Source organism: Coptis chinensis, chromosome 4, assembly GCF_015680905.1.
Source record: "Coptis chinensis isolate HL-2020 chromosome 4, ASM1568090v1, whole genome shotgun sequence".
Lineage (NCBI taxonomy): Eukaryota > Viridiplantae > Streptophyta > Magnoliopsida > Ranunculales > Ranunculaceae > Coptis > Coptis chinensis.
Window position 1 is genome coordinate 58,549,205 of NC_141459.1, and position 13,407 is coordinate 58,562,611.

Here is a 13,407-nt window from a genome sequence, read left to right on the forward strand (position 1 = left end):
GAGTTACAGTTCCCATCAGGTAGAATGAAGTCTGCTACCCTTAGTGAGAAGTCCAAATAGTCAGGCAGAGGGCAATAGGCGTTGAGGGTTCTCATTCACCATTAGCAAATGATCCTTCTGGAACTTGATTGCCAAACCATACTTTTCTCAATAAAAGGTTAACTTTAACGAGAATCCTACAGATGTAAGACATTACTCCAATCATATTTTGTCCATATATGAATATGAATGATGCCTATTCACATTTTCGATATATAACTCAAATAATCGAGGATAGATTTTCTGTTGTCACTGTAATTATAACAGTGCTGTCAAATGCCTCACGAACGAATTGAGGGCCGGGCCAGCCCGCCCCTCATTAGTGTTGAGGGCCGGGCCAAAACGGGCTAATAGAAAATGTATTAAGCTCTTGCCCGCCCTTCAGCCTATTATAGAGGGCTGAGGGCCGGGTAGAGAGTTGGGCTGAGGGTCGGGTTAGAGATCTTTTTTTCCTCATTGTAATCTTTGGAGCAGACTAGGAGTCTTCATTCAATATTGAAATATTGATTTTATCTCCTACTACAATACAAACACTTAGACCCAAAATAGAGTATTGATTTATGGTTACAAACACATATTTAATGTTTGGGATCCAACCATACAAAATGAGGAACAAATACATAATTCTAAGTCTCAAGTGGTTTATGGGCCCATCCACTGTCATGACTGGCCAGTGGGAATCCATTCTATCAATAACGAAGAACCTGAACCACTTATAGATCGACCCAAAACAATATAAACTTGTTATATATCTTATGAAAATTGAGACATCCTTTTCTGATAAGATCAGGAAAATGAACGAATCTATATAATTAAAATGAAATGAAAATGTGGTTGTGGACTTTACCTAATTTCTAAAAGGGTAGATACTATAACCCTAAGGGTATTTTAAGTAAAACAAAACTTTGATATGGTAATAAGGTAATTATAGATGAGGGCTTACTGCGGGCCTGAATGAGGGCTTAATTAGGGTCGGGTTGTGGGCCGGGCCTAAGGTTTGAACTCTAGGCCCTTATCCTCCCTTCATATATTTGAGGGTCGGGCCGACCCTACCCTCAAATCAATGAGGGCCTTGTTTTGAGAACTTTTTCAGCCCATGGGCTGGGTCGGGCGAAGGGCTTGAGGGCTGTTTTGACAGCACTAAATTATAACAACCCCATTCTGTAATTATAACAACCACGTTTTTCTAATTAATATTTCTAGCATGCCATGTGTTTATGTTATCATAAATTTAAGCCCAAACCGCCCAGTCACTCAAATTCAATTATGGATCCAGGACAATTTTTTTTCTATTTTCGATATATTTATTTCCAATAATAACCTTCTTCCTTTCCAATATAAGAAATAGGAGATTTGGAATTGTAACACGCAACCTTCATACTTTTTTATTCAAGTTGCATTCCGAATTGTGATTGCTCTTGTTTTCTCGACAACTTGTCTCTCATCTAAGTTTGATTTCGTTTTTATCTTTTTCTCTAATTCACCTTATTTAGGTTTTCTTTGAATTTTAAAAATTTTCAAATCTAGGTTATATTTTTTCTTCAATTTTAGACAATGTGATATATATTATGTTTTTCAACGTAATCAATATTTCCTTAGCGTTATTTTTTGTAGAAATATTCTTCTAGTGAATTTTTTTTTTCATAAATAGATCCTATTTGAAATTTATTTTTTCATATTATTGGATAATAATAGTATAATAAATATTAGATTGGAGTTGTTTAGTTCATTACCACTCTCGTACCAATATGCAGTCTTAATTTTTGAGGTTGGAACTTTGTTTTTACAGCTATATGGGGTACAACAAAGACCAAAATTTTGTACTTTCACGGCTTCACATGCATACTTGACACATGCATACATCATTCTACATGTGTTTTTCTTTCTACTTTGCACATACATAAAATCAATTCCCCACTTTCTTTATTCCAAATAGGTAATTCTTTTTTTTTTTTTTATATTTAGAACTCCAAAATTAATCTTTTTGGCTTCTAAGCATCATGTTGCAAGAATATACACGACAAATACCAAATTTTAATTTTCTTTTAAGCTTTCACATGCATATTGTTTCGACCAAATATGATCAAAACACTAAGTGGTGACGAAATATATGAATAACGTAGAAAAATAATAAGAAAAGTGATGGTGATCGAGAGAATGATGAGACTGTACCTTTCGGTTGCCTACGTACCCAAATTATCGATGAGATCAAGTCTCAAGAACGTAGTTCTTTATGAAAAATAGTTTGGTATTTATATGTGTAGAGTAGAGATTTTTTGTAGCTCAAGTAATTGTAATTGATGATTATCTCTTTGATAAGAAACGAATATGGACATATCTAGGGTTCATCCCTAGACACATGAGTTAATGGGCTTGTATATTGATCCATGAAATGCAAATTGGGTTTTATCCCTGTCGATTAAACGAATAAAGTGGAGACCCATACTAATAGACGTTTGCCACATAAGTAGGGGTTGAAATACCTCCCCTCTTTGGCATGCGAACACGATAGTTCGGATGGCAAAGAAGAAGGAAAAGTCAATGAAAAAAAAATGGAATCCAAATGCATGTAAAGTGTTGACTATGTAATAAACTAGTTTTCGAACCCGTCCTACGAACGGGTGCCGTTATATTAAATTATTCTAAAAAATATTAGCAACTATACATAGCTATGAGATATGAAAATTATTTTAATCACTCATTCAAATTAAAAGGGAAACAACAGACTTGGGATAGCTATAATTGTGGTTTGATGATTGGGGATAGCTCTTAAACTCCATTTGTACACAAAACCTTGGCTAAAAAATGATTACATTTATTACTAAAAATATGATTCCATATATGTAAAAATGTCTGATAAGTCATCTCATCTCCAAGATCGAACACATAATTACGAGAGAGAATCATAACTCTACCATTCCCTCTTTATAATTGCCTTTAGATAATCAATATCTTCTTTCAGACTCTGAATTTCTTCTTCCTGAATTTGTATGCACTGATTTCTAAGCATGTCGTTCTTTTCTGCAATCTCAAGTTTGTTGCAAATTTCTTCTATTTTTTTGTAGTTATAGTCTACTACTTCAAAGCCTATCTCACTGCGCAGAAAATCAATTGCTTTCTTCGATGCTGAATTTTCTGAATCTTCTCGAGTTATTGAATTTCCTTCGAATTGGTGATTGTCTTTGATGTTAAAGATTGGAACGTCAATTAATATTTGACATATGTATTGATTTTCTCCCAATATTTCGTTAGAAAATTCTGGGTCGTCTATCTTTAATATTTTGGTGCAGTGCATCAGCATATCTTTGAATTTTAGAGGGATAAGTTTTTGAAATTGAATTCGCTGCATCAATTTATAGATCAATTTATTGTTAGTAAAACACTTAAAAATTACAATTAACCAAAAAAATATGAATGTTAAATATGTTTACCTTTTTATTGAATTTGTTGAGACTCGAGTACCGTTCTTTATTCTCCTTGATCATGAGTTTGCTATTGTCTAAAATAATATTTCTAATATCTGTACTGGATATTCCGCGACGTGCTTCAATTCTTCCAACCTAAACTTAAAAAAGTTAGTAATATATAACATATGAAAAATCATATTAAATAAAAAAACTTGTCTCTGTTCGTTGTTTGATATTCATTGATTTCTCGAGGAATTCGATTCTTTCTTGTTGTTCTTTGAAGAACTTTCGCTTGATTTTCAACTCCTTAAAGTTGTAGTCAACAACTTCGAATTCATTAACTTTTTGTGTAAATTCAATTACTCGTCTTGTTGCAGTGTTTTCAGTCTCTTCAATGGATTTTGATGGTACTCCTTTAAAACTTATGATTTCAGACGCACCTTCCACACCAACTACATCATTTCTCACCCTGACGCTTGCATTGTACATTTCGTTATGTAATGAACTTTCGTAAACAGGTTGATCCAGATTTAGTTTTTTCATTATTTCTTCCAGCATAGGTTTGAATGACACTTCAATCCCTCATGAATATTGCTCTGTTCTCATCTCCATAGTGATCCTTTTATGTGTTTTTGTATAAGATAGCCAAGAAAAAATGTTATGTTCACATTGTAGTAAGTAGAAGATTATTTTTTTAATTGAAATAACTAAATGTAGCAATACCTATTCATACAACTATCTGTTCGAATATTTATGCTTAATTCATGGATTAAAATAACACATGTTAACTAATATTATTTAAAAATCTAATAAGATTGATTTTTTTTATTGGAATGTGTACCTTTTTTTTGTAGTAGCTCTGAATCCTTGTTTATGATGATAAGTTTTCTTAAAATTATTTTACTTGAGGCATTATTGTGGTGTATTTATAGGTTTAAATTGATTAGGGTTTCCTGTTTGATTAGAAGTTTAGTTTGTGTATTATTCTAACTTCATGTATATCTATAATTGTACTATTCGGCTAATGTCGCAAATATGGTTTGGTGTCTTTAACTTGGGCTTAAGCCCATTATATTTTTCATGTATAGACTTGAGGATTTTCTTTTCTTTTTCATGTTTGAGGTTGGTTATTTCAACATACCACTTGATTTCATGTCTAAATCTCTTAAATTAAATACAGATGTGGATATGGACTGTGCTTCTGGAAACGAAGGTGAAGCTCTTGTATTTGCTTTGTAATTATAACACAGATATGAAATTATTTTTGCCATTTCTCATCTAGTTGGAACATCTCGTAGTGCAATTCTTCGTATTCTATAACATCTAGTGAAACTGTTGAACTCATCGCTAAACTTTAGCAACTTCTAGTACTATGTACTTGTTTAATCTATTTGTGAGATCTTGTTTAACAGTAAGAACAATCTTAAGGTTAGGATAGATGAGTGTGAGGCATAACTGATATATATATATATATATATATATATATATATATATATATATATATATATATATATATATATATATATATATTATTAATACATTTATATCATTTTAAGAATTGTTTTTTGTGCATGTCAGGTTGGTGTGATTGGGAATTTGGTCCACTCATCCCCAAACATAAAGAACATAAAGAAGGATGTTCTAGTTGCCGGAGCTTTACAAACTGTAATTGGATTACTAAGGTACTTCTTCATTGCTATACAGAGAGACATTTTTTCAACATAGATAGGTAACTTGGAATATGGAAAATCACATGTTTAAAGATTCTCTGCTTATGCAGTTATATGCGGAGTGTGATCACATTTTAGTCGTGCATGTGGGCTTACCTTCCTTACTATTGAAATTTTCAGTTAATTTAGTTTGAGTAGTGATATTGAAAATCTTGAAATAACATTGGAACTGCGCATTCATGATTTTTGTCGTAATATCTTGAACTTTGCTATATGAAGTACAATGTATGTCAGCTAAGTTAGCTAGGTTTCTTGGATCTTGCTGTTAGCAATGAGCCCCCTACAAATATTAATAAAAATAAATAATAATAATAATAATAATGTTGGGGAGTTTCAACATACTGATTCACCTTTATAATGTTCTTTTGTTGTTGATTAGATGAAGGTTTTCTTTTGCCAAATACTACTGCATCATGTTCTATTAAACTCCATGTTAATCATGATCACTATTCAATTTTTAGTTGGTCTTGTTTCTCAAGAGGAGATTTATGTTCTTTGAAGAAGTTTGCATCGCCTGTAAGTGAAATTTATATTAAAAAAGAAATGATATTGATTATTGTACCTTCCGCATGTTACTCTTTGCTTTTTAATTTACTATTCTTACTGATTTTCATGCCTTGATTTTTATTGGTAGCTTTTATTGGCATGACAACAACAAAGTATACCTGAAAAATGTCAACTTGGAGAAATGTTGTATATGTTGTTAGGAATTAATAACCGTGTCTCATGCCTATGAACACCACAAAACATTTAAACCTTCTTGAATGAAACGTCAAAATTTTAATAACTGTTTAGTTTTTAGTTTGTTTTATTTATTATTATTTTAGTTTGAGTTTTATAAAATAAGGAGTCCACCTTTTTTTTATTTCATTTGTAGAGGAAAGGGGGTGGCAACCAAAATGGTTTAGGAAGGACAATGTGGATGATTGCTATCGTTATGAAGGTGGATACTGGGAAGCAAGAGAAACAAAGAAATGGCATGATATTTTGGATATATTTGGGCAGAGTAACGATGCTTCTCCATGTGTAGATGAAAAGTAAGAAACCATTTGGCTTGGCACTCTGAAACTTGCTGTGTCTTAGTTGCTTCCCCTGAATTTTTGATCTACATGGTCTGGAGAGTGTTGGTCACTTAGTTGTACGTGAGCTCCCCACATGTAAGTTATCTTGAAGAGATTCTATCAGTAGTAGTAATTATACATGATGGTCCATTTCTAGATAGTATCTCCTACCACGTGATATTTTGTTACTTTAATGTATTTATTTATTATTCACACACAGTCACAATAAATATAGTTTTCCTCTCCCCCCTAATCAGTGTTTGATGGATATAGAATTTTGTGTTTCCCTGTCTTTATTTTATGTTATTTTAGTCTTTTGCTAATCGTTGTAGGAGTTGGTTTTTGTTTTGATCCGCATGAATTTATTCTTCATATTGTGCTAAACAGATGCAATTTTCCTTTTCAAAGTTAGATTCATCTGTAGTCAATTTTTTGTTGGTTCCCTTTCCAGGAACAATTTGCTCAGATTTGAGCACCTTTTAATGTGGCACCAGTATTATATGCCTAGTTTTCACCCTAGTGGACCAAGGCTACCCCCTCCACAGCTGTATTTTGGCCAAGGTGGTCCTGGCTTTTTGCCTACAGCGGCTTATGGCTTCCAGCAACAATTGTTACCTGGGATTGCCCCTAACTATATAGCTCCATACCATCATTAGGGACCAGCACAGCCTGGACAGATGATGGGTGCAAGGAGAAGTAGAACCTCCCGACAGATGCAGCAGGTGCGTTAACTTTTTTGTTTTTGATTATTTTTTCTTTTTTGTGCTATAAGTTGTCACAAACTTGTGTGGGGGTTATGGTGTTGTATTGTGACATTGATAGTATTATATGAATTACATTAAAAATTATGAAATAATAAGTTATAAAAACAACTAAATTAGTAAATTACTTACCCGCCCAAGCTTTTCCGAACCTTTTACGTTTTTGCAAATCCGTCATAAGTTCATGCAGCTTGATTTCAAAACTCTAGCGACAATTTCAGTGGAAATCGACGCGGTGTATATCCGGAGCAATCTTGTCAATACATTTTTGAACTTCAGGCCATTTAGGATTGCAAGTAAAAGTTATGAATAGATCGGGGAGATCCAGCCCATCGACAAATTGCAATAGCGTCTTGATAGTTTTGCAAAGATATAACGTGGACCTCCGGTGAAAGAAGATGGTAGAACTATTCGCCTTCCAACAAAACCTGGTTTTGAATCTCCGTAAAGAAATCGTGATCAACTAATCCTTGATAAAGCTCAAGACGAAAAGTCTGCTGGTTATTTCTAACCCAATCAACTCTAATCTGTTCTACAACACTGTAAGAATCAACAATAAGTTGTTGTTTCAAGCATCCACCAAGAACAATTGTTTTTCCTTCTTTTAGTCTCATTTGCAATCTAAAAGCGTAGAACTCCATCATGCTTATGTTTGTCCTTTTCCTAACTTTGACATTATTCCGATAAGGGATATCAATCCTGTACCCGTCTTTAGCATGAGGAAACAAAAGAGGATATTGCATGGCCATGAAACTTGGGTGCAATTCATTTATTCTTTTCAAGCCATATCCTTTTTTGTCCACCACAATATCACGGAAATTGCTAAATTTACTCTCTTCCTCAACAATAAGTGCAACAACTTCAGATGATGTCGGCATGTTATAAAGTCTCCCATCCTTTTGTCTTGTACTAATAAGCTTTATACTGAAATCACCTACTTCAGACTCTTTAAACCTGTCCCTTGCCATTCTATAAGTCTTAGTAAGTTTGTTTGTATTGTTCAACATATCTATCAGTCCCTTCACAATATCTGGATCCAACTCTTCTTCAGATCCGTTTTTCAAAATTTTCTTACTAAGAGAGTACATTCTATTCACAACTTCATTATCAGTATCATATATGTAAAGTTGGGAAAACTTAGGGCGTAAACCTTCAGGTGGAAGCAAGGTGCCAATTTTGTGGTGGTTTTGGCCTTTTATCTTGTAGACGTATGGACCATGACCATTGTTTATTGATTCTTGAACATCACCTCCTGTTGATGTGAAAGCAAACATGCTGTTATATACTCTGATATTTCTCATAAACTTTTTGGATTTGGAGCCAGAATTGCAGTCCATAAGCTCATTTAAAAATCAGGTGTATCTTTCAAAAAAGGTAGCTGAACTTTCCCTCCACCGCAACATATAGAAAACTTTGGATTTTTAGGATTTTTCGTTCGGTCATTTCTTTCTTCAAACCAAACAATGGCATCATAGTAAGGACACACTGATGTTGGTTCTCCAAAATCCAACGGTTGGAAACAACGCCCTGAATTAAAATGAATATTAAAAATTATAACTAATAATATAAAAAATAAAATAATATTAAAAACTATAACTAATAATATAAAAAATAAAATAATATTAAAAACTATAACTAATATAATACTAACTTTCATGCAAAACTTCACTTGGTTTCTCATTGAAAACTTCAACTTCCATATGGTCATTGGTATCATTTTCATCTTCTACTTCAATCATTCCCACTTATTTGAGAATCGTAGTCATCGCCACTTTCTCCAACACCGCCCCTGGTTGATATAAGTGATTTTTTGGGCATAATGGTTGTCATCACTTGTTTCACCATCACAATTAACATAACCATGAGTTTCAACTGGTTGGATTTCTCTATTACTCAATATACGTCTTCTTTTATATCGGCTATTTTTGGCTTTTTCATTATTTGAATGCGGTCCATCCACTGTATAAGAATAAAACATGTTAAGTACAAATCAAAGCCAAGTAACAATGAACAATGAAGAATGTCTTACCAATTTCATTAGGAAAAGGCTGTGAAGGAAAAAATCCATCAAGTTGATGTAGCATCTTTTGACAAAATTAAACAACATTATAATTATAATGGAAGAAGAAAGGATTTTTTGGTTACTTGTCCATTAATAATTAAACAAATATTTTTTTAAAAGAAAAGACTTATACTTATGGGATATTCAATAGTAGATCATTCTATGTCTTGAATAGAGGTATTGTCATTATGATTTGAACCGTGTTTATCTTTTATGAATTTGATTCGACGGTTCTTGAACCAATTCTTTATGTTATCTTCCGAAATTTGACCATGTACTGACAGCTGAGTTGTCAAAAGTTTGATTTCTTCCTTAGTATAATATGAACTGTTTTGATTAAATGCACTTTCAAGTATGTGAAGGTGCATCGTTGTTGGTGACCATCGCTTTCTTGCAAACATAGTTACCTAGTAAGAACTTAGAATCATGTTGGTGTGAAAGAAATAATGCCGTTCATTGTTAATGTGAAGTTGCTAAGAGAACTCGAGATGGTGCTTTCTATATAATGGGGATATATTGAAAGAAGACTTGTATAAATAACACTTAGAATTTCAAGAATTGGTCGCAACTTTTTTCTCTTGATTTGAAGATTAATATATAAAGGAATCTCCTAATTTGAGGAGTCTCTCGCTGAAAGAAGACTTGTAGAAAGAACTAATTAGGACTCTTCAAATTGTGTATAGATTAGGAAACTAAATTAGAACTCTTCCCTATTAAAAAAAAAAAAATCTGACAGGTGCTGACATTAAAACTTGTCAAAGCAATGGTATTAAAGTGATTCTTTCTATAGGAGGTGCTTTTGGGAGCTACTCTTCAAGGTCCTCGATGATGCTAGGCAAGTTGCCACATACCTATGGAACAACTTCTTGGGTGGGCAATCCTCATCCCGCCCAATTGGAGATGCTGTTTTGGATGGAATAGATTTTAACATTGAAAGATGTTCAAACCTATATTGGGATGACCTTGCTAGGTACCTCTCCGGATATAGCAAGAAAGGTAAGTACGTGTATTTGACTGCTGCACCACAATGTCCATTTCCTGATGCTTGGGTTGGGGGTGCCTTGACAATAGGCCTTTTAGATTATGTTTGGGTGCAATTTTTCAACAATCCCCCTTGTCAGTATGCCACAGGAAGTATTACCAATCTTGAAGATGCATGGAAGCAATGTACCACATCCATCCCTGGTGCTCAAATATTCTGAGGACTACCTGCTGCTACTCAGGCAGCTGGCAGTGAATTCATTCCTATCAACGATCTCACTTCTGAAGTGCTTCCGGCTATCAAAGGGTCAAGCAAGTATAAAGGCGTCATGTTGTGGTCTAAGTACTATAACAACAGACCATGGCACAACCTTAATGACAACAATACTTCCAGATAGGAGTGTAAAAAAAAACCGTTGACCCATCATCCGGTAGGGTATCCGGTCTTCACCCGCCACCCAAACCCGCACCGACCCGAAAACAAACCCACCCCACCCCGCCACCGTTTTTACGCAGTCGGGCTATGGGTGTAGGTTCTATGCTCAAACCCAACCTGTCAAACCGCCCGACCCGCACCGTGTCAAAAGTCGTTGACCCAACCCCATTGACCCGCACAATTTCAAGACTCTAACTCTAATATTTTTGTATTTTGTTTATTTTTTCTTTTAACTTTTGTAGGAATTTGGGAGATATGAACACAAACTTATGAGTTCAACATCAATTTCAAATATTCAAGTTTGAACATTGGGCAAATATCAAAAGTTTAAATTCAACTTTCAAATTTTGGAGAAGATTAATCATTCATCTTTGTATTAATTTCGAATTCTTTTAATTTATATTTTATTATTTTGTACCATAGATCCTCGCTCCCATTTTTATTTTATCATGTTATGGAAAATAATCAATTTATAAATGATAAATCACGAGAAAAAAGTTTCAAATTTACAGATATGGTTTTTGATTTTAGTTCAAGTTTTTTTTTTTGTTTATTTTTAATTGATTGATTATATATATTTTTTCTCTATGTTGTGAATTGGAAATATATTACTTGCAGAATTAGAAAGTTTATTTCTGGGTGAAATTGTGTTAAAATGATAATTTCCACTCGATCCGGATGACCCGCCCAAAACCCGTCCCGTAAGCTGACCCAACAGGTCGAGTGATGGTACTAAGACATGACACTTCAACCTGCCCCGCCCTGCCCTGTTGGTGACCATTGGGTTTGTATCCCCTAGACCCCCCAACCCGACCCATCATTATTTGACCAGATAGTGACCCGCCCGCCCAGATTACACCCCTTACCGGATGATCAGTCATGTCAAATTTTGAGTGGACATAAATATCTTAAATACTCAGAACGCTCAATTTACAAGTTAACCATGCATTATGGACTCTGCCATTAACGACTTTATTATGCAAAATACAGTTTCGAATATCTTTTACAATTTGTTTCAAATGAGACTTAAGTGTGAGTATCTTTGTTTCCAAAATCTGAGTTTCTTTGTCTCTCATGTGGGCGTCTTTTCCCAGTACTGAAAATTTTGGAAAGTTTTGTGTAACTATTGTGAGCCCCAAATCGTAGTAGATGGGGTAGCCATTTTAGAAAGCTGCCTGTTAGCTTAGTAGTTGCGAGATCTGTCAAGTTCCGCTCTTCCACTTGATCCTGCAAGCCCCAGAAGAGAGCTTTCAGGAACTCTTAAAACTTGACTGCAATGTGTGAAGTATGTCATACTGCAGAGGAAAATAAATAAAATGCAAATACCTGTGAGTAGAATAGGAGGATGAAGGCCATTATCTTTTTAATTAATGAAATAGATCGTGGAAAATGTTTGTACTTATTATCTATGATGGTCCAATATCGTTAATTTTCAAAATCGAATTTACATAATAAGTAGAATGACTCGAAATCTTAAGACCTTAAATCTGTCTACATAATAAACAAACTTGATAGGAAACATTACAATATGATCCTCCTTGTATAAGATCCCATAAGATTCCACTCCCTTTAGCAATTCACAACTGTCGTTAGCCAAAATTAGCATAGACTTCGAAATTAACATTTTTTCCAAAGCTGCTTTTGCTGCACTAAGCTTCGATGTCTCTTTCTGCTCTGAACACGCTGAAGCCAAAAGCTTCCCATCCACCAAAATATTGGTAATATTATTTTCCCCATTCCTCCAATGTTTAATATCAACATTTTTGCCCCTGCTTTTCGACATGAGCTCATAAAGCATTGTGAGTGGTTGTTGTAGATTTTCAAGCGCAACGATAGGCTCCAACAGTGGACTAAAGACCTACCATAAACATTACATAACTTTATAACTAACAAAAAACAAAAACAGCATCTTCAAAAACTCAGAGTAACTTTTTACCTCCCATATAAACTTCAAATCAAATTTGGCATCCACGTATACAGCCGCAGCAACGGGTTCGACGATATCCGCTAGGACTTTTGGTGCTTTTAACTTTCCTCCATACGCTGAGATCTCGCAAGCTTGTTCTTCTTTTTTAATTGCTAAAGAAAATTCATTAACCTACCAAAACAATATACAAACCCAAATATCAGAGCATGATCAAACCAAATATTTAAAGTTTAAAACCAACAGAATATTCATAGCTTGTGTACCTTTGCATCAAGAGAATGGCCATTGTGCCTAACAAAATGAAAAAGGCCATGTCGGACTGCAACGCGAGCAAACTTTTCTGTGTTAATATTGGAAGCACAAAGAAGCCAGAGTTAGTCCTGATCAAGATCAGGGTATGTGATATATACGAAATTTCCAAAAGCAAGCCCCAAAGTAGCATCACCAATGAATTCTAAACATTGGTAAGAATGTAAGATGGCGATGAGTCAGCAAAAGAAGAGCGAGTTAATGCTTTTGCCAATAGTGACTTGTCAGAGAACCTGTAATTCAGAATCTGCTCAATTGCTTCAATTTCCTGATTTATCATATAGAATGGTGTAGTTTGAACTACTTACATTCCTAAAGAAGCAACCTCCAATACCATCATAGTTGTATACTTGTTGAGTACTTCCCAGCCTACTGGTCACCAAGTTTCCCTTTACCACTATAGAACCTTGTCCATTCTCGCACATTCTTGAGTGCCCGGGAGACATTAGCGATTGAAGTGTAACTGCCATTTCCTTGGTCCACATTCTCATTGTACAAATAAAATGGGAGGTTTTGGAATAATCTAGCCTTGTAGATATGAGATGAGAGTTTGGAATCAATGCTGTAGTTAGAGTTAATTGTTTGACTCACAATTTGCAAACTTCCATTTTCCCCATCCGCATAAAGTTTGTGAAACTCAATTCTTGGAAGGAATGTGTAACTACCTTTCCATGATCTGACTCCACCCATCCAC

General features: G+C 34.5%; 2 pseudogenes; one reads left to right on the top strand and one right to left on the bottom strand.

Annotated features, from left to right (window-relative positions):
* The first annotated feature begins 9,400 nt into the window (after window positions 1-9,400).
* On the top strand, window positions 9,401-10,439 carry LOC147504181 (hevamine-A-like; annotated as a pseudogene).
* Window positions 10,440-11,660: 1,221 nt separating this feature from the next.
* Window positions 11,661-13,183, bottom strand: LOC147504182 (ribonuclease 3-like protein 2; annotated as a pseudogene).
* Window positions 13,184-13,407: the final 224 nt, after the last annotated feature.